Source organism: Sceloporus undulatus, chromosome 1 (assembly GCF_019175285.1).
Source record: "Sceloporus undulatus isolate JIND9_A2432 ecotype Alabama chromosome 1, SceUnd_v1.1, whole genome shotgun sequence".
NCBI classification, from domain to species: Eukaryota; Metazoa; Chordata; class Lepidosauria; order Squamata; family Phrynosomatidae; genus Sceloporus; species Sceloporus undulatus.
In genome coordinates, this window is record NC_056522.1 from 327,989,478 (window position 1) to 328,016,144 (window position 26,667).

General features: G+C 42.9%; 1 protein-coding gene across 4 annotated transcripts in view; it reads right to left on the reverse strand.

Annotated features, from left to right (window-relative positions):
* STXBP6 (syntaxin binding protein 6) overlaps positions 1-26,667 on the reverse strand; it is a 179,696-nt gene that overhangs the window by 141,565 nt on the left and 11,464 nt on the right. Inside the window, exon 1 of one of the 4 annotated variants that reach the window (XM_042438148.1) lies at positions 6,043-6,208. The exons of the other annotated variants lie outside the window; for them this stretch is intronic. The gene's annotated coding sequence lies outside the window, so the exon portion shown is untranslated. Of the gene's footprint in view, positions 1-6,042; positions 6,209-26,667 lie in introns of those variants that run through there. 4 annotated transcript variants of the gene reach the window in all.

Here is a 26,667-nt window from a genome sequence, read left to right on the forward strand (position 1 = left end):
CGTGTGTTACGGGTCAAGGGACGGTGGTTTCTTATGGCATGAGTTTGTAAAAATCACAGCAAGTTACATTGGCCGTGCCTCAGAGGCTTGTTGATATCCTATCACCATCATCATCATCATCATCATCATCTCATCATCATCATCCTCATCACTCTTAATTGTCCAAGAAAGGCAGACTTGTTAGCATTCAAATCGCCATAAATACACAGAAAATGTACTTCATTATTTAAAATAAAAAAGAATAGGGAAAAAAAAAAAAAACAAGGCAGGGGTGTATATATTCATTTAAAACAAATGTAATAAAAATAAAAACAAGCAATAATAAAAATTAAAGAATAAAAAAGCAATAATAAAAATTAATAATAAAAACAAGCAATAATAAAAAATTAATGCAATAAAATAAAACAAGAAATAATAAATTGAAGAATAAAAAGCAATAAAAATTAATAAAATAAACAAAGCATATAAAAATTAATGAAATAAATAAAACAGCCATAATAAAAATTAAAGAATAAAAAGCAATAATAAAAAATTAATAAAATAAGTATTTTATATTTTTAAAAATAATTTTAAAAAACCCAAAAACCAAGGAGACCTAATGGCACTGACTCAGCTTTCCTACTCCTCCTTCGCCCCATTCTGCCCTGGCCTCTTCAAGGCACTTCTTCCCTGGTCCTTCCTCCTCACTCCTCCTCCTCCTTCGTCCCAATTCTGCCCTGGCCCCTTCAAAGGTACCCTTCTCCGGCTCCTTCCTCCTCCTCCTCTCCTCCCTCCTGTTCCTTAGGATGGTGGCGTGCGCGCGCGGGGAGGGAAGCTGGGCAGGAGTCGGCGCTGCCGCTGGCCTGCTGAGCTGGGCAGCTCGCGCGAGGAGCCCGTCCTCTTTGGCCAGCTGGCCAATGGCTGGGCGGCCAAAAGCAAGGATGGCTCCTGTTTGGAGCCCAGTGAGCGCTCGCGCGCAGGCAAGCCCTGACGAGGTGACGGCGGCGCTTCTGCCGCCGAGGAGGAGAGGAAGGTTGGAGCCGGAGGAGCGGGTTGGTTGGCGTGCCCAGCCCACCACGAAGAGGAGGAGGAGGATGGGGTTGGCGCAGCAGCCAGCCGCATGCAGAGCGGCTATGGCTGCAGGAGGAGCGGACCCCAAACCGGGAACAAGGCGTGGGGTAGGGTTAGTTGCATAAGTGAGGACCTCCAAACTGGGACAAATGTAGGACAAATGCCGGACAACATTTTCAAATGTAGGACACATTTTATAAAATGGAGGACATGCAAAAAAATGAGGCTTTTTTTTTAGAAATGTTAATATAAATGCATGTTCTTAGGCATGATCAAAATGGAAGACATTTTGACATTATTTAGTAGACCGATCACGGAAATGTACTTCCCTTTCTGGCCACCCCCTCTCCCCATTCCAAACAGCACATTTGAGCATTGAACATGGCTTTATTTTAACTTGCTCTTGCCTATTTCAGAGGCTTATTCCACAACCAAACCCTTTGGTCAAGGGACTTTGGTTTTCCTTCATTTTGACTTGTTTTGTCTGTATTCCTCCCCACTAAATAAAGGGACATGAAATGGAGTTAGTGGGTACAAGTTGTTAAAACAAAACTTCTTGTGAGACTCTGTAGGCAAGAGGTGCACCATCTTAAGAACTGCATTAAGCACACTTAGGCTGCTGCCCACTGCTTTCACCTCTCTCACTCCATCCTATGGAATCCTGGGATTTGTAGTTTGTTGTGGTGCCAAGCTGGGGCTTTGAAATCTCAGGCATAAGAGAGGCAAAAGTGCTTGGCTGATCTACACTGGAGAATAATCTGGTTTGAGACCACTTTAACTGTCTTGGCTGACATGCTATGGGAATTCTGGGAATGGTGGTTTGTTCAGCACCATAGCAGAATGGCAGTTAAACCCCTGGAAAAGCTCTCTGACCAAGGTGACCAATGCCCTCACCCCAAATGTAGGGCACCCAAGCAAAAAAAAATGTAGGACATGGCCAAAAATAAAAGCTAAAACACCCATGTAATTATAAATCCAGCTTTCTGCCATGACCAATGGGGACATTTGAATGTGACAGAAGAGGACATGTCCTGGAAAAGGAGGAGGATGCCTGGTCACCTTGTCTCTAATCCAAATGCACTGCAGAAATAAAACAATGCTGGACTGAAATGCCCGAGTTCCTCACCAAAGCGCATCCCACTGAGGAAATAATCCAGTTTGAGAGTGACTTAACTGTCCTGGGTTGTGCTGGAGAATGCTGGGAATTGTAGTCTATTGTGGCCTCAGAGCCATCACTGACAGAGAAGTTAATGTCTCCCAAACACTAGCATTCCCAGGATTCCCTAGTATGAGTTAAAGTGGGTTATTATTCCTGCAGTGTGTGTGAGAGATATAAAAAGCTAGGGACGGATTCATTTGGAGGATCTCTGTGTCCAAAACACACTGCTTGGACTGCCAGGGCTCAGTGCTATGGAATACTGGGAATTGGTTTATTGTGGCACCAGAGCTCTCTGACAGAGAAGGCCAAATGCCTCACAGACACCAGAATTCCAGAGAATTGAGCTTTGGCCGTTAAAGGGTCTCAAAGTGCAGAGGGGGGGGGGGAGAGAGAAAAAGCCGGGGTGTGAATGAGCTCTGAGAGGAGGAGGAGGAGGAGGAGGGAGGGAGCCAAGGGAAGTGGCCAGGACCCCCAGAGGAGCCCCTGCTTTTCCTCATCATCGCAGCCTTCTCACTGCTGGCAAGAGGCCCCAGCCAGGCAACGCCCCATTCCGTCTCCTTTGTCAAAAGAGCTCTGGGGCCACAAGAAACTACAATTCCCAGAATCCCATAGCACTGAGCCCTGGAGTTTAAGGGGGGGGGGGTCAAAACTATTCTGCCAGCCTTTTGCAACCCCAAAGCTTTCTATTATTTACCAGCAACTTGAAGGCAAATCTCTTCCTTCACCAAGCCATTGAAAACCAACCCAAATGGAGGGCTGACTGCTTCTTTCCCATTGGTCAGCTTCGGGAGAAATTTGCATATTACAAGGAAGGTGTTTAGGGCCTCAAAAACGACCTGTGATAAAGATTACAACAATACTGAGTGGTAGACATTGAAAAGATGAGGCATCTAGACTCCCGTGAAACAGGAACCATTTATGGCCTTTTTTCTTTGCTCACTGTAACCTAGAAAGTAAGGCCTTTGCAGGGTATATATACCAAGTGGCTGCAAAGCTCTGAGTGGCAGATGTTTGAAGACTGCTCTCTAGGCTAAGCCAGGCAGGGAGGCGGAGGGTGGCATACAGCCATGGGGGGGTGGAGCTGCCTCCAGGGCCTTGCGGGGGGGGAGGTCCTGGGGGAGGGGCAAAACTGGGGCGGGGTGTGGCCCCACCCCAAACAGGAAAGTCCCGCCCCAGCGGGATATGGCAGCCTATGCAGGCCGCACCCCCTACTGCTCCTACCCTTTGCAGGTAGCAGGAAAAAAGCTTGATCAAAGCAAACTGCTAGTACTATTACAGGTACACCTCAGTTAACGAAGTAGATATGTGTGCATTAATTCTTTAACACAAAAAGGTACGGATGAATTAACATGGAAAGAATAGATAGGGTTCTCAACCACAAAAAAGTAAAGAAGTTTTCCCCCAAAATAACAATCTGCACATGTAAATGAAACAGCTAGGTCAATTAAACTTTGCAAAAGAATATATATACAGTATATATATATATATATTAGAGAGAGAGAGGAGAGAGAGAACCTTTTTAAACTACTTGAATCTTATTTTAGAAAACATCAAGAGATTACTTTTTTCTTAGCATAGGCTTGAATGGGACCATGCATGCAGGCACACACCCCACTGACATGATTTTCACCCCTCCATGATTTTCAAGTCCACGGATCTCAAGTCCAATGGTGAACTCGTGATGTAGCGACATGCAGAAGTGTATTGCTGCGTGTCACTTACGTGAAGATGGCACCGCCCATGTGGATGGGACGCCACCATGTGCTGCCACTGTGTAGGGTTGCCATACTGCCAGACCTCCAAACCGGGGGAAATGTAGGACAAATTTTCAAATGTAGGACACACAAAATGTATCCTACATTTGAAAATTTGTCCTACATTTTCCCTCGCGATCACGGCGGGAGCGGAGGCCAACGACGAGGGAAGCCTCCACTTAAGGCTTGCCTCCCCGCCTGGGCCCCAGGCCTCGCCGCGATTGGAGGCCAGAATCGGGGCCTCGCCTCCTTCCTGGCCCCTGCAGGGACCAGGAAGGAGGCGAGCAGGCCACCGGTGATCCCAGGCCTCACCTCTTCCTGGCCCCGCGGGGATCAAGGAGGCGAGCAGGCTGCTGGCGATCGCCAGGGCCTCGCCCCATTCCTGGCCCCCGCGGGGACCGGAAGGAGATGAGGAGACCACGGCGATCACCAGGGCTTCGCCTTGTTCCTGGCCCCCGCAGGACGGAAGGAGGGGGAGGACCGCCGGCGATCACCAGGGCTTCGCCTCCTTCTTGGCCCCCGCAGGGACAGGAGGAGGCGAGCAGGCTGCAGGGGGCGGGGAGGTTGCGCGGCTGCACCAAAGGGCACCGCCTCCCTGCAGCCTCCTCCACCCCAGGCCTCGCTGCCCCCTCTTCCTCCGCGCGGCCATGCGCGGTGGAGGAGGAGGCCAGCGAGGCCCCGAGGGTGCCTAGCAACCCCACTGCAACCAGGCGTTTCCCGGTTTTTGGCTGCACCAGTGCCGTGACCGGGTAGGTGCCGCCAAAACCGGGGAAAACCCAGTTGCAGCCGGGTTATGGCAACCCTACCACTGTGCCATGCTACGGTTAGGGACTGTGCAGTTGGTGCGCAGTCGCTAGCCCAAGTATTGCTGCCGGCACGCTGCTTTGGGACCATCCATCTCAGGCCTTCGATACAATTTTACTTAAAATCAAACTTAAATCTTTCATTAAGTTGCCTGTGCAAAAGCCAACCAAAATTATAACCCTGATTATTAAATTCCATTTGATCTTTTAATCTAATAACTTGTTGATTTTTAATCAGAATGTCATCATATATAAGCCATCTTTATTTGTTCAAATTGATTGAAAAAAGCCTCATTAATTGAGATCCAACCTGGTATCGTATCTTTCCATCTTTTCTTTATAATTTTCCAAGCCCTCAGAAGAGATCTTTTAATTATATGATTACTAAAGTCTTTGTGAACCCAATCTTTCCCATAAGCTACATAAGCATGCCAAACATAACGATTGTCAAAACCTTCCAATAAAAGCAAATCTTTATTATTAATCAGTATACAGTCTAATAACCAATACAAACTACAAGCATAATAATAAAGCCTCAGATTAGGCAAAGCCAGGCCTCCTCTATCTATGCTATCCTGTAATAATTTCATTTTGACATGTGGCTTTTTCCCAGACCAGAGAAATATTAAGATGTCTTTATCCCATTTTTTAAAAGATAGGTCGATGACTATAATTTGCAGATTTTGAAAAAGAAAAAGTATTTTAGGGAGCAAGTTCATTTTTAGAGCCGATATTTTACCGATACAAGATAATCTCATTTCCCCCCAATTTTCTAGATCTGTTTTAATATCCTTCCACACCTTTTCATAGTTATTCTTGAAAAGGTGGTTATTATTTGTGGTAAAAAATATCCCAAGATATCTGACTACTTTTTGTATTTGAAACCCCAATTTGTTAACAAACTTCTGTTTTTCCTTTTCTATTAGATTCATAATTAAAACCTTGGTTTTATTTTTGTTAATGATGAAGCCAGAAATTTTACTATATTCATTTAGAAGTTTTGAAAGATTTTCAATATTTTTAATATTCAAACTTCATTGTCTATTTTGTTGCCAAATCATTCTGTAAACCAGTGGTTCCCAAATTGCAGGTTAATGCTGCCTTTCCTCCTGGGCTAGGATTGCCATAATTCTCTTGCACAAAACTAGGGAAACTGTAGGAAAAAACGTAGGACAAAATGTAGTGCATTCAAGAAAAACGGAGGATGTGACCAACTAAAACCCAAAAACATTAACAAAATTAAAAAAAACCAATATAAATTCATGTTGTGCCTCACCTACAGCCCTGCTAGATCCTTAAGGCCTCAGCCCCGTACAGCTGCACCTCAGGCCCAGGGAGGCCTCCTGCCTCCTCACTGCTCTGCCAGATCTCTCTGGGCCTAGGCTTCAGGCAGGTGGCGCAGCCTGAGGCCCCAAGTGCCGCTTCCTCCAGCCCTGAGGAGGCCTAGCCTGCCACACTGGAACTTCTGGGGCCTCAGCTGAGGCCCCGAGCATGGCACCACCTCCTCCAGTTCTGGGGAGCCTGGCCGGCTCCACCAACCAGGGCTGAAAGAGGTGCACTGTGCTCAGGGCCTCGGCTGAGGCCCCAAAAGATGCAGCATGGCTGGCTAGGCTTCCCCAGGGCTGGAGGAGGCTGAGGCACAGTGCCATCTCCTCTAGTCCTAGAGAGGCCTAGCTGGCTGTGCTGGCCAGGGCTGGAGGAAGTGGTGCTGCACTTGGGGCCTTGGCCTCCTCCAGCCCCGGGGAGGACCGTCTTAGAGGAGGAGGAGGAGGACCCCTAGGAGGCTTTCTGCCTTGTTCCAGCCACATTTTCTCCAGTAAACTGGAGACTGACAAAATGGGACATAGAGCAAGGCAGAAATCCGAGACTGAGTTGATTAGAAACTGTTAATCTGGTCTTTCTAATAATAAACTCTTCATAATGCTTAAATCCTTCACACTCAGATGACATTAGATTTTCAATTATGTTACTGTTGTAGATACTGAATTCAAAGAGGTGAAAAATGCTGATTAATTTCAACCAGAGATATCCAACATAAAGTAATTTTGTGAAATATAGGAGCGCATAGGGCACTGTTAATAATAATAATAATAATAATAATAATAATAATAATAATAATGTTTATTTATAGCCCGCTTTTCCAAAAAGAGATCAAAGCGGGTTACAACAAGGGTACAAAACATCGTACAATTTACAACAGTATCAACATCATAAAATATCATTAAAAAATACACCATGTTAAAAACAGAATAAAATTACAGACATTAAAACCAACAACAAACTAGCTTGAAAGTGCAATGTGATGGGGAGAGAACAGACGTCACAACGCATGGGAGAAAGCCTGTTGGAAAAGGTAGGTCTTCAGCTTCTTCCTAAACAGGTCAAGGGAGGTAACAGAGCGGAGCTCGTCAGGAAGAGAGTTCCAGATGTGCGGGGCCGAGACAGAAAAGGCCCTTTGAGAAGACGAGGTGTATCTTGTCTTGGGAACCCTTAGCAATTGCTTCCCAACCGATCTGAGAGTGCGGGGCGGATTGTATGGGGAGAGGCGGTCCTCCAAGTACCCTGGGCCCAAGCCATTTAGGGCTTTATAGGTGATAACCAACACCTTGTATTGCACCCGGAAGCGAATGGGCAGCCAATGTAGATCTTGTAAGACAGGTGTTATGTGGCTGGTCCTGGAGCATCCAGTGACCAACCTCGCTGCCATGTTCTGAACTAATTGAAGCTTCCGGGTTTGGTACAAGGGTTGCCCCATGTAGAGTGCATTGCAGAAATCCAACCGAGAGGTTACCAGAGCATGTACCACCGTTTCAAGGTCCCCCCGGCCCAGGTAGGGTCGCAGCTGGTGTATCCGCCGAAGTTGATAACAAGTGCTCATGACTGTCGCATCCACCTGAGATGTGAGGTGAAGCGACAAGTCCAGAAGCACCCCCAGACTGCGAACAGAGTCCTTCAAGGGGAGCGTGACCCCGTTCAGGACAGGTGGACAAATTTCCTTCCCCGGGCCAGGAGAACCTATCACGAGTACTTCCGTTTTCTCTGGATTCAAACTGAGTCTGTTTTCCCTCATCCAGCCCATTACCGACTCCAGATAGGCATTTAGAGGAAAGATGCCATCCCTAGTCACTGCATCAGTCGGAGACACAGAGAAACATATTTGGGTGTCATCAGCGTACTGATAACACCGCGCCCTGTGTCTCTTTATGATCTCTCCCAGCGGTTTCATGTAAATGTTGAATAGCATGGGGGACAGAATGGCTCCTTGAGGGACACCAGATGTAAGCACTCTCTTATCAGAGCAAACGTCCCCCAGCTGCACCATCTGGAATCTACCCAAGAGGTAGGAACGTAACCACTGGAGCGCAGTGCCCCCGATACCTAACTCCCTCAGGCGTTCCATGGTGAACCTATGCCATGTGTGCCAGAGGGGACACTCACAGCCCTCTCTGTGGGCATGTGTGACACCATTCCAACACTGCACCACACTGGCTTTCTGTTGTTCTTCTCTTCCTACAAGTCATTTCTGACCTATGGAAACTCTAAGGCAACCCTATCATAGTCACCTACTGCTTCTTTTTCGCGGTGCCGCACTAATCCGGTTCCTTGGTAGTGAGAACTCACTACTGGAGAGATCCCAATTTTGTTGGAAATCATTCTGAAAATGGAGGTGCCTCCATTTTCAAAATGATCTGACACCCCAGGAACATCCTCCACCTTCTCCGCCTTCCTTCCCTTCCCCACCCACACCTGCTGTGCTTTGTCCTCCTTGTCCTCCTTTGTCCTCTTCTTCCCTGTGCCGGGCCATCACATCCTACTTCCTTCCTCTTCCTTCCCTTCCCCCCCAGCCGTCATGTCCTACCTCCCTCCTCTTCCTCCACCCCCATCCGTCACGCCCTACCTCCCTCCTCCTCTTCCTCGCCACCTCCGGCCATTACATCATATCTCCCTCCTCTTCCTCCCCCACCCCAGCCATGTATTCAGGATAAATTGCCATGCTGGCACTTTGCGATAAATAAGTAGGGGTTGGATTGCAGTTTGGGCACTTGGTCTCTAAAAGGTTCACTATCACTGGCATAGGACATAAAAATCACCACAAGGAAAATTGGCAGGTAACATAAGATAAGACTACCTTGGTGTTTTCAGTATTGACACTATGGCATTGTATAGCACTGTAAATTTCACTTTATGAATAAAACATAATAATAATAAATGTTCATGGCTGTGTTAGGACTAATAAATATTCTGGCAAGAATGAGCATTTTCCACAAGCACATACATCAGAGATTTTAGTTTAGAGCTGGTTATCCTTAGATCACAAAGGCAATAAAAGTAGTGCACTTTTGATATATTCTGTTGCCATGCTTCATAGAATATTTGGATGAGTGGTATTTCAATCCATGTCTTATCTTTCTGAAGTGTTATTGTTATGATGCTTTCCTATGTTGTGCATTAGTGACTGACTGACTAAATATTTCTTTTGAAAAGTAATACCTTTCTAAAATAAACTGACCTGAATGTGAACTGAAATCCACTGAATTATACTTTTATCCCTTGATTTAAATGGACTATTTACATATTTAAAAACCTACTTATCTTTGAAAATAGGTTAAAGAATTTGCTCCCTCGCCAAAAAAGTCCAAAGCTATACAGGTCTATAATAAAAGACTTGCAGAAAATATGGATTCTCATACAGGAAAATGTGAAATAGTGTTTATTGTGCCATTCTTACAACTTTATTCAGGAAACAGGGTTAATCTGGGAAATCCTATAGTAATCCATTGTTTAAAACCCTCCAACTATAACAGGAAATTAAACCACCAAAAAATTATTTATTTATTTAATATCCCACTACAGAACTAAAGGTGGCTTGCAAGTTAAAACAAAGTACAGCTAAAAACAAACAAACAAAACCTTCAAGTATAAATGTTAAATATTACACACCAATGGTATTGAAAATACAGAGCTAACACAGTTAACAGGCATTTAAAGCATATTTTTTAAAAATAAAATAAAATAAAGACATACAGTAAGTACAAGCACAGTACAAGTTTCCTTCTGCTACAAGTTAAGAACCAGAGGCCTGCCTAAATAAAAAGACATTTGCTTGATGGAAGAAAGATAATACTTCCCTTCCTTTTCAGCCTTCAGCCTCCAAAGATCCCTAAACATGGCTCCAGAAATGCACAGGAAGTAAGTTAGTATGAAAAGTAGAAATTGGCTTGATTTTGCTGAAGCCCAGTGTTGGTTCCTGCCCATCACTTACAGGGTTGTCCAAAAACAAACAAACAAAATACCTACAGCAAGACAATATATGTGAAAACATATTGCCAACCATGCTATACTCTCCTCAACTAAACAGCTTGGGAAGATTTCATCAGCAGCTCAAATGTTTTATGTAAAACAACAGACACATAATCCTTTAAGTACACATTCACAGTACATTAAATTCACAAGGCATCTATTTATTTTGTAAACACAGGTAACAAGGACATTTATTGTGACATCTCATACATTATACTTCTCAGTGTACAATTAACATCTGAATGAAACAAATGTCTGCTGTCAAAAGTGTAGCATGTTTGTCAGGGAGGTGTGTGACAAGTAAGAACCCTCCCCTCCATTAGCAAAATGTCTGAAAAGGCCCACAGAGAGCTGGTTATAAGGCAGCTTCCCAGGACTGAAGGGGAACTAACAGTGAGTTCAAGTTGAAGCAAAATATGTAGGCTTCATATCATGAAAGATGTGCTAACTTCACTAATAGCTGGACACTGGAACCAGCTTCCCAGGAAACTGGTATGATTTTCTCCTTGTGATATTCCTCCATCCGTACTGGATGTACAGCTGCCAGGTATGGATTAAATTACTTCTTTGTGATTTTATTTAATTTTTTTATATATTTGCAAACCAGCCTACAGTTGTACATCACTCACAAACTCTCGTGTGCTGCACCCTTGTTACTGTTGTGCGCCTTCAAGCAATGTTCACCTTATGGTAACCCAGCAGTGATGGTAAAGGTTTTAGAGACCAAGTGCCCCAACAGCAACCAAAAACCCATTGTTTATCATAGAATCATAGAATAATAGAGTTGGAAGAGACCGCAAGGGCCATCCAGTCCAACCCCCTTCCATGCAGGAAATCCAAATCAAAGCATCCCTGACAGATGACCATCCAGCCTCTGCTTAAAGACCTCCAAGGAGGGAGACTCCATTACACTCCAAGGGATTTTGTTCCACTGTCGAACAGCCTTACTGTCAGAAAGTTCCTCCTAATGTTGAGGTGGAATCTCTTTTGCTGTAGCTTGCATCCATTGTTCTGGGTCCTAGTCTCTGGAGCAGCAGAAAACAAGCTTGCTCCCTCCTCAATGTGACATCCCTTCAAATATTTAAACAGGGCTATCATATCACCTCTTAATCTTCTTTTCTCCAGCTCCCTCAGTCGTTCCTCATAGGGCATGGTTTCCAGACCATTTTAGTCATCCTCCTTTGGACACGCTCCATTTTCTCAATGTCCTTTTTTAATTGTGGCGCCCAGAACCGGACACAATTTTCCAGGTGGGGCCTGACCAGAGCAGAATATAGTGGCACTATTACTTCCCTTGATCTAGACCAGTGATGGTGAACCTTTTACAGACCGAGTGCCCAAACTGCAACCCAGGCCCCACTTATTTATTGCAAAGTGCCATGTCCCTCTGGCTTTCTAGTATGAAACTGGCAAACTCTGTGCTAGGGAGAGAGCATGTGTGCCCACAGAGAGGGCTTTGAGTGCCACTTCTGGCACGCGTGCCATAGGTTCGCCATCACTGATCTAGACACTATACTTCTATTGATGCACCCTAAAATCGCATTGGCCTTGTTAGCTGCCGCATCGCACTGTTGACTCATGTTCAACTTGTGGTCTACTTGGACTCCTAGGTCCCTTTCACATGTAGTTTCATTCAGCCAGGTGTCCCCCATCCTATATCTGTGCATTTCACAAAGTGCCATGTCCCTCTGGCTTTCTAGTAACAAACTCTGGCAAACTCTGTTCTGGGGCGACAGCATGTGTGCTCACAGAAAGGGCTCTGAGTGCCACCTTTGGCACTCATGCCATAGGTTCGCCACCACTGCCTAGGACAAATGTATCATGGGGTCTTCTTGGCAATATTTGTTCAGAGGAGATTTGCCATTACCTTTTTCTGAGGCTTGCTCAAGGCCACCCAGTGAGATCAGGGAATTGAATACTGGTCTCCAGGGTCCTATTAGAACACTCAAACCACTTCATCACACTTGCTCCCATGATGCAAACAGATTTCATATATTCAGCAATGTTTTTCCAAATATTTGCTCTGTAACTAAAGTTATCCATCTCAATTTTACTTGATGTACAAGGTTTGGTTTGCAACAGCATTCCATCTTTATGACAGGAGAGCTATTTTCAGCCACATGCTACACTTTTGCCAACCATTCCTTTGCCTCTAACAGACATAAGGAGGTGATAATGATATTTTCCTCACTATTTGCAGGTTTCCCTGTGGATACCACAAGGCCATACCAAGATTGTTCACATATATGTAACATTTCTCAATGCACTGCACTGAAGTTTACATGCCACTTCCTCCTACTGCTTTTCTTTGCAAAGACTCGGAACAAAGCCAATCCAGTAACCAACCTAAATAGGGAAATACATCCTGGTTAGATTACACAATTAACAAACCCAAACATATGAGAAAGGGAAGACATGCATGAGCAAGGATAGGAATTCTTCAGGACCAGTGTTGTCATTAATAATCCAATTAATGCAGGGTTGGAAACATGGCTCTCAGGATGAATAAACTTCTCCACACCTAATCTAAACAAGATTCTCTTGAGGAATGTTCAAATTCTACTGTGCCATGCCTCATTGCAAATCATTTGCACTATTTCACATTACAACGTTTAAGGAATATGTATGTGTGATAGTAGGATCCTAGACCAGAACACTATTGTTACGAAGCATATTTTTTCTCAAAATGCTGCAATGTCCCTCCAAACTCTAATAGGAGTGCTTCTGCTTGAAGCACTAGACAACCTGGAAAAGAAAATGTAAAGTGCTGTCTCAGTTTGCTTCAAGCAGAAGGGCATGTGGTTTCAGACAGTTAGCTTGCCCATCCTATCTCAGTATAGCTCAGTAAAGAGTTTTTCAAAACCTCAACATAACACACATACTCTCCTAATTTCAAATTCTAAGATATGGTTAGGCACTCAGCAAGCCTGTTCCTTCTCCCACTAGGTTCCCTCCCACTCAACCTCACCTCATTCCATAGCTTTGTAGTCAAGTGACTATGCTTAGTTCAATATGTTTTGCTATTATTATTATTATTTTTAATTTACAAGCAAACATGCTTTTACTTACCTGGGAAGACTTGTCAAGCATACACAAAGTAGTACCTGATATGTGGATGGCATTGTTTTACAGCAAAACCAACAATCTTGGAACTAAACCCAATATTAGGATAAATGATTTAAGGGAAACAAAGATAATTAACACAGAAGAAAAGCCAAATGAGAAGAGGTTAATGGGGAAAAGTGTATCTCCAAGTCTTCTCAAAATATGAGTAGGAGGATACATAACAAAGCATTCAAATATTTAAAAGGCTGATGTGCAGAGTGCATGCAGAGTGCAATTGTTTATCACATCTAGTGAAGCCCATTTTAGATAATGAAGATTAATCCTTTAGTTGTGAAAGATTTTCAGTTATGGAATCAGTAATGGAGAATCACTTTTGTGGTATTGCTATGCAAGATTCTTCCCAAATTTCAGAACTCTGGAATTGTACTTGGCTTCCTCTCAACCATGAAACTGAGATAGAAAGCCAACGTCTGGATTTCTAGAAGTGGCAAGAAACCAAATATGGAGGAGAAACAGAATTGAAAAACGGTGGAGCATATAAATGTCTCTGCTTTACTGTTGAGCTTTTTTTCCCTCTCAGGGATGCCCACTGGGCAAGACAGAAAAACACTAATTCTCCTCATTCAGGCTACAATACCCCTTCTCTTCAAAGTAAAACAAGTGAAGAAAGTAGTAGTCCATCAATTTCCTTTGCTATGAAAAAGGAAAGAATGTGCTCTATTTGGCCAAAGGAGAAAAGGGTGTTGTGAGGTCATGGATCTTTTGTGGAAAATGCTGTTTCATGCTATTATGGTAACAAGGTATAGAAGGGGCGACTGAATGTAATGTTGACATTGCCAGGTTATTGGTGGAATTTGAAGGGATTTGAATCCAACTGGTGAATGACAATTGGTAAATGGGAATTGGGTTAGGGCATTGTGGTGTGAAAAAGTGAGAATTGAGGTTGAGAGAATCAGCCAAGTTTAGGAATGAATGAGTGGAGTTTAAGAATCTGAGGTAGCTAATAAAATTATTCTTTATTTTTATTGATTTCATTTTATGCTATCTTTCTCCCAGAAAGTGACTGAAGGTAACACACAAGGGAGCCAGGGTGGTTCACAAGGGACCTAATGCGTGTGTGAGATATGTGTTTTAAATGTATTATTGTACATACTCATGTGTAAATCTAGAAATTATAGTCAGCTTATACATGGGTCAATGTAAGTACTGTACTTTGACTTATAAAAAGGAACCATACCATGCTGAAAGGCAATCTGTCATGGAACCATTGACTCCCTTCTGCTATCGCATCCATCCAGCCTTTAGTGTGAGCAGTTATACTTGCTGGAAGTTTGTAATTTCTTTGACATTGTTTTCCTTTGTTTCATCCTTTAGATCCTTTGTTACATGCCCCTAAGATTTAATGTCGACTTATCAAAATTCATAACTTGGGCTGCAAAACCTGCCCTCGATTTATACATGAAGTCGACATATAGCTCTGTTTTCCTATGCTCAACCTCTGTAAATAAAGTACACTTGTCCCTTCACATTTGTGACTTTGACTTTTGCAGATTTGATTATTCACTGATTTTATTAATATGTTGTCTCTAGGAATATCTAGAGCTTCAAGCACAACTCTATGGTCAACTTTAACCAAAAATTGCACTGAAGGACCTCATTGCAAATCCCAGAGGGAATACTCTACTAGGCCTTTGTAGCTCCTCCAGAACAATTTTATGGTCAATGTCTGGCAGATGTTGAGAGGTGTTCTCACAACTAAAAACCATAGTGTTGTTATTTGTGGTTTTTTCACGTTCATGGGGGTCCTGTGCCCCTAACCCCAGTGAATGTGGAGGGATGAGTGTATTGTTTTTGTGTTATATACTTTTGGTCTCTGGGAACACTAAAAAGATTGGGTTTAGACATGGTGACTGTGGTGGCAATAGAGAACACAGAGAGCTGGTGTTTACTGGGGATAGTATAGAAATTGCATTATATCTCATCCAGGATCCTTGATCGCATATAGTAGGCTTCCACAGGTGGTGGCCACAGCAGAGGGATAGGAGTAGGGTTGCCATAACCCCCCTGGGGGCGTGACAAACCCGATTTTTGGCCCCTTGGCACGGTCACGGCACGGTTTGGCTCTTTGGCCCGGGTTAAGCTGGTTGCCGCCGCCGCCGCCGCCGCAACAACTGTGGCTGTTCTGCAGCCGCCACCGCCATTGCTGCTGCGGCTGCTGCTGCAGCCTTTTTGCCGCCTGTCTGGCTTTGCCCTGGCCCTGCGTGCTCTTACAGGAGCTCCTGCCCTTCAGGCTGGCTGGCCAATGGCTGGATAGCCCTCCCCTGCTGCAGGAGCCTGTGACTGCTAGCAGGAGGCAGGGCTGTTCCAGCTCCACTCTCCCCATTGTCCAGCCAGCCTCAAGAGGAGGAGTGCCTCCTCTTTGGTCCCTCGCGCAGGTGCGGGCAGAAAAGAGCCTTGCCGGCAAGCTATCTCTCTTCCTTCCCCTTCCCCTATTTTTTCTTCTCTTCTTCTTCTTTTTCCTCTTCCTCCTCCTCTTTGTTTTCTTCCCCTCCTTCTCTTCTTTCTGTTCCCCTCCTCTTCTTCTTTTTCTTCCCCCTTTTTCTTTGCTTCCCCTCTTCCTTCTCCTCTTCTTTTTATATTGTTCCCTATTCTTCTTTCTCCTTCTTTTCTTCTTTCTCCTTCCCTTTCCTTTTTCTCCTCCTCCCCCCTTTCTCCTCGGCTGCTGCTTGGGGGACGCTGTCTCCCAGGCTCCAGGGAGGCCTTGGAAGCAGCATCCTCCAAGCCTTCCCTGGTGCTCGGGGGACGTTGTCTCCCAGGCTCCAGGGAGGCCTTGGAAGTGGCGTCCTCCAAGCCTTCCCTGGGGCTCGGGGAACGTTGTCTCCCAGGCCCCAGGGAGGCCTTGGACAAGGTTTTAAAATGTAGGACCTTTTTTTTTAATTTCCTGGCAAGGAAATGGAAAAAAAAAGTCCTACATTTTAAAACCACGTCCTACATTTTTCCTGGTTTCGAGGCCCTCAGGGATGGCAACCCTAGATAGGAGGAGGTCCTTATGTTGGTAGCATAGATGGAGACAAAGGAAAGCCAATACACTGGTTGTAGCAGTGAGATTTGTGGAAGTCTTCATATATGGACACAGCAGAGATTTGGGCAGAACCTTATATCTAGTGGGGAAAGTGCAAGAATAAGGGGCAGAAGCTTCACACGTTATCCCACTATATCCAGCCTAGAAGATTCTTTTTTTAAAAAAAAATATAACATTGCAATGGCTGAAGCCATTACTGATATCTATCCTGTGAACAAAAGAGACAGTTTATCCCAGTGACCTACATCTGTAAGATCCTGCTACTGTGCTTAGTACCTTGTTTACATGCTTAGTCACATCGTGTTGCATCACACAGTATGGCACAAAGACATTTTTTTCAGCTTATTGTAATGAGGTAACAAACATGATTTTATGTAGATAGAATGCAACCAGCTATTTCAGAATTCACGAGGAAGGCTGCAGATGAACACCTCAGCACATTAGCAGCAGGAAGTAGGAAATAATTTGTGCAAGTAAGTGCGTGAAGACTAATAGGTGGGTAATAAAATTCCAGTGCATTCACATGTGCTTGTTACCCAACAACTATACACTTCAAATCTGCACCCATTAGCCCAGCTGCATAATATAATAATAATAATAATAATAATAATAATAATAATAATAATAATAATAATAATATTTTTACCCCGCCCCTCTGTGCAATGCAACCAGGGTGGCTTACAACATTAAAACATACAATTCACATCCCGCAAACACACCCACCCCCATAAAATGCAATTAAACAATTTACAATATAAAATATAGCTTAAAATAATAAAATTGACAAGCTATGGCTACAACAAAGAATCAGGGATAAATACCATATATAGTCGTGTATAAGTCGACCTCATGTATAAGTCAAGGGAACGTTTCAGGTTCAAAATACTGGATTTTGATATTACCCATGGATAAGTTGAGGGTAAAACATAGGGGGCCATAAGGAAGGATGGAAAGGGGGAAATACCACTTCCGTCCCTCCGTCTCCTTCTCTGGACCTCTAGGAAGTGGATTTAAATGGAGAGTTGTTTCCACAGGATGGAAAGGCAGGATACAGACTCCTGGCGCCCTGGTTTGCTCTGCGGGGAAGCCACAGCCTCCAGACTGCGGGGCTTCCCCACGGAGCAAAAAGAATCTGCAAAAAGCAGGTTCTTCTTGCGGCGTGATTGTGACGTCAGGGCGTGCGGACGCTAGGTGTCCATCACGTCAAAATGGCGGCGCCCATATGTACAGGACGCTGTCATTTTGACACCCTCATCACATGCGAGGGGCATCTGAAAGCACCTCCCCTCGTACTTCATGATGGCGCCTCATAGCGCCCGTCTGGAACAGACCTTAGGCTTGAAAAACGGACCAGGCAAGTACTTTTCAATGGGAAGTTTCCCCCAGGAAGCAAAGGCTTGCAAAGGGACCAGGGAAGTGCTTTTCAAAGGGGAATTTTTCTGATTGGATGGGAAGCAAAGGCTTGCAAATGGACTGGAGGAAGAAGGAATTCAATGGAGATTGGGGCGTCAGGCATGCTTGCTATAGGTCCTTTCTAAGCACTACTGCTACGTTGCCCCTTCTATAAGTCTACCCAAGATTTTAGGGATAATTTTGGGGCATAAATTTCATGACTTATAGTCAAGTATATACAGTAGGTTAGGCGTACTTCTGGTGGCTGGTTATCTATTCAGGAAAGGCCTGCCAGAATATAATTTTTAATTTTGCTCTAAGCATTTTTGCACTTTCATTAAAAAATGTTCAGCTTCAAAAATGTAACAGCAATCCCAAAGGGAGTCAGGGGTAATTCATGCTGATGTTCAAAAGCAGTGGCTAACAAAGTGTGTGCATGGGGGTGGGTGGATGGGTGCTTTTCTTTTTTAAAAAGCAATTGATTTTGGAACACAAGCAAACACACAGCGACCAATGGTGCAGGGACATAGCCAAGGGGGGGGGGGGGCTTGGGGGACGGACCCCCCCCTCCGTTAGAAAAATGAATGGTGCATGCTGCTGTGCCGCCGCACCCACGCCCCAATATAATGGTGGCACTTAGTCTGGACCCCCCCTTCCTAAAATCCTGGCGACGTCCCTGAATGGTGGAAACTCTTTGAAGGCTGCTCCCCAAAATGCCCAGGAGGAGCAATTTCTGTATTATATCAATAGTGAACACTGAGCAATGTGCCCCACCTCCCCTTTCCCAGCTTTTTGTGCAGCCCTTGACCCCTTTTATTTATTTATTTATTTATTATGGTATTTTAGAGTGTCTTGTTTCTGGACAAAAAAAGAAAGTGAATTGCTTTTCTTGGAAACCCCATTGCCCTCCGCATTATATAATTAAAAATGACCATTTTTTCAAGAATGAAAGTGGAGTTTTACCCAATTCTGTTTGTTTACTTGTTTATAAACTTTTAGCAGTTCTTTTGTGGCCCTTGGAGGTTCCATTGGACACAGAACCACCACTGCATTAACTACATCAGTAAATACAGCAGTTAGCTAGAAAAAGTAATACTGTAGCTTTAATTTCCAACAGTAAGTCTGTAAAAGCACATGTATGCATGTGTGCATGCACACAAAGACACATGCAATTTGTAAGATTCATGAGCTCTTATTAAGCAAGTTTCATCTTATAATAATTACTGGTTGGTGAATCATCTCTGAAAACAGATTTAGCAATTTAGCAGATTTTAGGATGGCAAATACTTTTCACAAAATGTGACATATATAAGAGCCACAGCAATACTTGGGAAACTATCCAGCTGGTTTCCAGTTCTGCCAGTTTTCTCCTGTGCGAAATCCTGCACGAATTAGCTGCTGTGAAGACTAAAAGGTGAAATTAAAGAATCCCTGGGGGCAGAGTAGACAAAGACAGGGTGGACAAAGATATCTTTTATTACTTTTCTGTTTTGTAGCTCAATTACTTAAAAAGTGAAGTCTCAAAAATACCAATAAGTCTTTAAAGAAATGCAATTATATTGTTTCAAACAATCCTCTTTAGAAATGCTCTTTTGCAGGCACAACTCTGTTATTAACCAAATATACACACCAAGGTTCCCATTAGCCAACAAATTTCCAGTTTCTGTTTTCTGCCACATTAAAAGGAATTAAGCAGCAGTGTCCTAGGTGCACTTAAGAGTGGCCTATAGCACCACAAAAACTATACAGATGTAAATAGAGTCACAAGAGGGAATACCACAAAAATAAACCGAATATCTTAAATTATTAGGATGTCTCATCCTCAAAGAATTACAATACTATTATATATGGATGCTGGTAAAAATTGATGGCTTTACAATCTGATGTTTAAAAAATACTACTAACGCACAATAATGTATACATAATAAAATATCTTCACTTCACAAATCCTCCTTCCCAGCCATGCCATTCTCTGAGCCAACTGAAGGCAATAATACAACTGTTGTCTTTAATTGTGCAAACACAAGACTGATTCTTTACAATGCTAAGTATGGCTACAGAGATTCAATGTTCTGCTCTGTGTTGACATTATATCTGAACCTACTGAAGCTTGTTTGCACCGGTTTGTGAGAGACTGCCCAAGAAGGATATGAAATTTAATGCTTATTGCTGATTTCCAAAGTGCAGTTTATTCTTCTGTTATGTCTTAATTCACAATCTGCTAGCAAAACTTAGCTGCTCTTCAGGAAATAAATCAATTCAGCCCAAATGGGAACCAGGTGGATTCGAATCAGAATCAAATCCGCCCTAGTTCCAACTGGCAGCCCAGCCCTGGGGGCAGCTGGCATGATCCGGCCCATCACTGGCCTCTTCTGGCCCCAAAATACCCAGCACAGCCTCCTTACCAGCTTCTTTGGCTACTGACTGGCTTCCCTGCACTGTTTTTAAAATTTCCTGCTGCTGGGAAAGCCAGAAGAAAGTCGCGGAGAAGCCAGAAGCCTTGCAACCTCCTTCCCAGCTTCCTCCGGCTTCTCTGCGACCTCCTTCCGGCCTCTCTGGCCACGGGAAATTTTCAAAAAGTTCGCAGGGAAGCCAGTCAGAAGCCAGTAAGGAGGCTGGGCCGGGGATTTTGGGGCCAGGAGAGGCCTGTGACAGGCCGACCCGGGCCAATAAGCTGTCCCCCGCCACTTGCCAATTCCTGAACCAATTACTGAAACAAGCACAAACATAGTGGGAACTATTTTTTTTTCTGAACCGGTTTCAGGAATCTGTTCATGAAACAGATTTTCTGGTAAATGGGAACAGGACCTGACTATCCCATTGTCTTCTTTTACATGTTTTACTGTTGTAAAGGACACAGAAAGGAAAACAGCTTACAATAAGAGACACAATTTAGCAATCTCATCCATATGGAACAAAATATTATTCATAGTCTCACAAACATTCTTAATATTATTATACAACAGACTGACAAAAGAGGAGCTATGGTCATCATGAACATGTCAGACTACATACAGAAGGATGACAGACAACTGTTCAACACCACATTGTATAGAATCCTCTCCAAATACCCTAGTGATTGCGAAGTTGAAGGCTTTTACTGCCAGAATCCATTCCTCTGAAGATACCAGCCACAAATGCAAGCGAAACGTCAGGAATAAATTCTTCCAGAACAAGGCCACAACCCCCAAAAAAACCACCGAAGAAGAAGAAGAAGAAGAAGATGATGATGATGATGATGATGATCCTAGTGAGGGGACTACAGTAATTACTCAGAGAATTCTCCACTTAGGTACAGAACCAAATTCAAATAGGCAGACCCCAGGAATCCAAACTAGGCATCTTCTACTATCCAAAACACAAAGACGAGGCAATCCAGGAAGTCCTGTAATGGACAGGATGAGGGCAAACAATTTGAAACTTAATCCAGACAATACAGAGATGCTCCTGGTCAGCTGAAAGACAGAGCTGGGGATTCAACCTGTGTTAGATGGGGTTACACTCCCCCTGAAAAGTCAGGCTTATAGTTTGGGGTATTTCTGGATTCAGTGGTGAGCCTGGAAGCCTAGGTTTTGGCGGTGACCAGGAGTGTGTTTGCACAGTTATAACTATTGTGCCAACTGTGCCTATTCCTGGAGAAGTCAGATCTGGCCACAGTGGTACATGCCTTGATTACATCCAGTTTGTATTACTGTAATGTGCTGTAAATGGGGTTGCCTTTGAAAAGTGCTCAGAAACTTCACTTGGCCCAAAGAGCTGCAGCCAGGTTGTTAACTGGAGCTGGCTACAGGGAGCACACAACTCCCTTGTTGCAACAGCTCCACTGGCTGCCAACCCATTTCCAGGCAAAATTCAAAGTGCTGGTTTTAGCCTTTAAATCCCTATACAGTTTGGGTCCAGTTCATTTGAAGGACTGTATCTCTCTTTACGAGCCCACTAGAATGTTGAGCTCATCCGGAGAGGCAAGAACTATTACAGAGACTGTAGCCGCCTCTAAAACAGGGGTGAATAATTATAGTCGGGACCAATTTTCACTTGTGTGCAAGGTTGTATGAGTACCTTTTATTCCACAAAAAACAATGCAGAAGTAACTGGCAGTCACTTATATTTCCTGCTAGCAGGGAGGGGAGGCACCTTTTTGACAACTTTTGGCAATTGCATTAAGTCTGGTGGGCTGGGGATTAAGGGGTGTTTAAATGCATAACGCCTCTCCAAGCAGTATTGAGATATATTCTGTAGGCATTTTCCCCCATTTTTTTAAATGTGGGGAGGGTCTGCAGGTTTTGAGAACTTCCAAGAAGACTGCTTAGCCACCAAAAAAAAAAAAAAAAGGCTCAAGAGACATATGTGGTTCGTGGGCTATATCTTCCCACCCTGATTAAGAACACTTATGCAGCTATCAATATGGCTAAAGAGATGGCAATGTGGCAAGACTGGTTTCAAATTAATCATAAAGTGATGAAGCAGTATCATATATACACATGATGCTGTGGTGTATTAAATGCAAAATAAATTTAAAGCTGATACCAACTAATTCTCAAAACAGTAACACATGTATCAGAAGATCTAAAAATAAAACGGATGTTTTCAGTATCATTAGCTTCAATGCATAACAAATTGGGATGATTTAAAAACATTTATTATAATAGGATTTGTGCATTTTCCTTTTGTAAATTGCAGTTACTCATGCAAAGAATTCACTTCCGTTGCTTCATTTTTTAAAAATAATCTCCTGGCCTAGACTTTATGACATACACAAAAAATCAACACATGTAAAAGAAATAGTCACAAGTACAATTATTTTTGTAGCTTAATTTGAGAAGCATTCTCAACATCACCTTCAGAAACTCAAGTTGCGTGATCTGTACTGAAGCACTTGGACATACTGAGCCTCACTGATGTATAGGCTGAACTGTGTCATGCAACAAAGAATCTTCTGGCTTCTTTAACAGTAACTATTTTATTTTATTTTTAGCAGGTGAAATATAGCACTCTGGCATATAATTTAAAGTTTCTGTTTGGAGTTTTAGAATTAGAATGTTCATTCCTACAGGGACACGAATCACCTGTCACTGTGTTAAGTCTACCTCATATACTATCCCTATAGTGAGTTGTTGGCAATTGCTGAATAGCCATAGCAGACCAAGACAAGATGTACACAAAAATGAACTCTGACCAAAGCACAAACATACATATCCATCCCACCAATATACAGAGCTGTTTTATATTAAAATAATAAGTGAAGTGTAAGACAGGTTTTCTGACACCAAATTAACATTAAAAACACTTAGGTCCAGTCCAGAAATTCTGGCCTACAGGAATTTTCTTTGTGTGGTGAACAATAAGCCCCAAGCAATCTATTAACATACAAAGATTACTGCTAAAGATCTCAAAATGGGCCTACATTACATTAAGAAAGGCAAACAATAAATGCAGGCTACAGCCAGGAAAAGTGTCTTTTTGGATTACAACTCTCAGAATCCCACATTTAACATAGCCACTGGCTATGAGGGTGCTAAGGGATTCTGAGAGCTGTGGTAGGAAAAATAACTTTCCAAGCTTTGCTTCAGGCCTCTAAGCTCTGAATCCATCCATAAAACACTGAACTACCACTAACTGATAAATTGACAACCAAGTCATTAGAAGATTTTGACTTCCATGTTTATTTTCCTTTGGTTACCCTGCAGTAAGCATGAACAATAATTCAAGCAAGACTAAATTGAATGCTAAGCTTCAACTCACTCTATAAATTTGTAAAGATGAGATATATTGCTAGTGTCCAGCTGCTGAATATACAAAAGGATTAAGAAAGAATGAAGGCCATGATAACGAAAAGCACTATCAGCCTGTGACCTGTCACAGATAATGTAAGGAAGCCACTAACAGTGACCTGACACAGATACAGTAATGTAAGGAAGCCATTTACAGATTAGAATTATCTGTTATTGATACAGAGAAGAAATTTAATGCCAAAACAATTAGTCTTTAGCAAGAGTCAAAATTTGTATTCACAAAAATCTTTTGGCACTAAACCTAATTTTTGCAAAGTAGATGATCCCATAGAGATGAAACAGTAGAAAGGAAAACAATGATATGTGATAAAAGCTATCTAGGACATGACTGCTTAGACATCTGGTGCCCCATCTATTCAGCTTCCACAATATTTAACTAAAAAAGTACTCCTTATATATTTTTACCTTTCCAACTGTCCATACTAAAACTTCATTTGCAATGCCAAATTAAGGTGGTAGAGGTCATGGGCCACTTTCATAAGCAGGGCTCTCTTTGTGCATGTGTGAACTTCCAGATTGGGCTGGGGAAGAATCAGGCTTGGTAATATTGCCAGAACAAGAGAAGACTCTGGCAATAGCATCAGAGTCAGCAATTTTTAGTGATGGCTGTGGCATGACAAGACTCACATCTCAGAGGGAGAAACACTAATTCTCCTCCTAACTTATGCCACTGCTGGGAAAGAAGGTTGTGACAAATGATAATCACTGATAATCCAGTTTTACCCACTTACTAACCAAAAATTCCATAGCCATTAGATTCTTAAGGTATAGCACACCAGTTCCACATGCATCCTAAACCACTCATTGCTCTGCTGGCTCACAGCAGAAGTTCTGATCCCAGGAACAAAGCATTTAATTTTTCTAAGAATTCTTATCAGAATATTTCAGAATGAGAAGCAAATAATTAAGTAAGGAGAATATGACAAATGTTACATTGCTTTTTATAATCAGATGAAGTACTGAAGTGCACTGTGCATCTCAAGAAAAGGTCCTAAGTGAGTAGATTCCATGTTCTTGGACCTTCCAGCCTTCCCACAACTCCCACTGAGTATGAGCCCAGTTAATTAACTGGTGGCCAGTTATACATGAACACCAGAGAGTATCACACTAACTGCTGTCTACACAAGGATATTTTGTTCAGTGCATTATAGAGTTGGTGGGATTCTCCTTAATTAAGCATTAAAAGTCAATGTCCTCTTCTTCTATTCATAGCTAAACTTCAGAAGAATAAGCAATGGAACTAGTAAGCTGCTGATGAAGCAATGATTGAATTGCATGAGACAGTCTAAGTAAAAAAAAAAATAAAACTAATTAACATTCCTTTCAATCTTCAGACAACAGGAAGTCATGAGAGCATCCACCCTGCTTGAGTACAAACTACTATGCCAAAGCCTATGGTACCATGGAAGAATATTCCTGATCCTGTATAAACAAACCTACTACCACTTAAATTAGTACACAAACATTTGTTCCTCTTTTTGTGTTTACTATCTGTGGACTTCACAGTTTATTTGAAACACTGTCAATAATATTTGAACTAAATTAAATTAACCAACAGGCAAGGAACTGGCAAAACCACCTGAGTATTCTTTGCCTAAGGAAACCCTATTAAATTTGTAATTTGACAGGCAACCTCAAGGCATATAAACACATGAGGTGAAATTTATGTGTATTATTCAGACACCAACGTCTTCCAACCATGTTACTAGAATACCTCTAGAAAGCATGAGCACTAAGAAAGCTACTGAAATGGATAACTTTGTGAAAGGTTACCAGTTTTCAGGGATTACCTAAATTGCAAGTTCTCAAAACAAGAAGGTACTGTAGTACCAAGCCTCTCCCAACCTTCCCTCTGCAATCTTATACCTACAATATGGGGATAATATGAACACAGACTCAATTTCAATATTGTACTTTATTTAAAACCTCAACTTTCTTTCAGTACAGAACTCAAGATAGCTTACAAGTTAAAACAAAGAACAGCTATAAACAAACAAAAAAACCAAAAACAAATGCGCCCTTTTCTGGAAGTAAGGGATCTCGAGACTGTTGTACACGCGCTGGTAATCTCACGTCTAGATTTCTGTAATGCGCTCTACATGGGGCTTGTGCTTGATTCGGAAACTGCAATTAGTGCAGAACATGGCAGTCAGAGTAGTGTTGGGAACATCGAGGAGGGACCATATTACTCTGGTATTAAAGTCCCTCCACTGGCTGCCTATTACTTTCCGGGCCCAGTACAAGGTGTTGGTTATCATCTTTAAAGCCCTAAATAGCTTGGGTCCAAACTATCTCAGGGACCACCTCCTCCCATATAATTAGGGTTGCCATAACCCGGCGGCCCCCGTGCCATTCACGGTTTCAGGGGGCCCCTCCCGGTCCCGGTCCGGTTTGGGCCCCCACCCGTGCCTTGTTCCCAGTTTGGGGGCCCGCTCCGGCCATTGCCGCTGCTGCTAATGCGGCTGCTGTGGCGCCAACCCACCTCCTCCTCTGGCTCTGCCTTCCTCCTCTTCCTCGGCGGGCGGCAGAAGTGCCGCCGCCACCGCACCCCCACTGGGAGGGCTTGCACGCCGCCCAGGCCTCAGCAGGGGCTAGTGGCAGCGCGTGCGCCTGCCCCACTTTCCTCCCCCCCCACGCGTCGTGCCTGCCTCATCTTCCCTCCCCCCCCTTCCTGCCCCCCCCCGCGCGCCTGCCCCGGTTCCCTCCGCGCGCGCGCCTGCCCTGCTTGCCTCCGCCACAGCTAGCCATCAAAAGGAGGAGGGGGGAGGAGGAGAGGAGCTGAGTCAGTGACCATAGGTCTGCCTTGGTATTTGGGGGTTTAAAATGATATTTAAAAATAAAAATACTTATTTTATTTAATTTTTTTTAAGTTTTATTATTGCTTGTTTTTATTTTATTTCATTAATTTTTATTATTGCTTGTTTTTGTTTTATTTCATTAATTTTTATTATTGCTTGTTTTTATTTTATTTTATTAATTTTTATTATTGCTTGTTTTTATTTTATATCATTAATTTTATTATTGCTTGTTTTTGTTTTATTTCATTAATTTTTATTATTGCTTGTTTTTGTTTTATTTTATTAATTTTTATTATTGCTTGTTTTTTATTTTATTACATTAATTTTATTATTAAATATATACACCCCTGCCTTGTTTTTTATTTATTTTTTCATTATTTTTTATTATTAAATATATGCAAGTGCATTTTCTGTGTATTTATGGCGCTTTGAATGCTAACAAGTCTGCCTTTCTTGCACAATTATAGTGG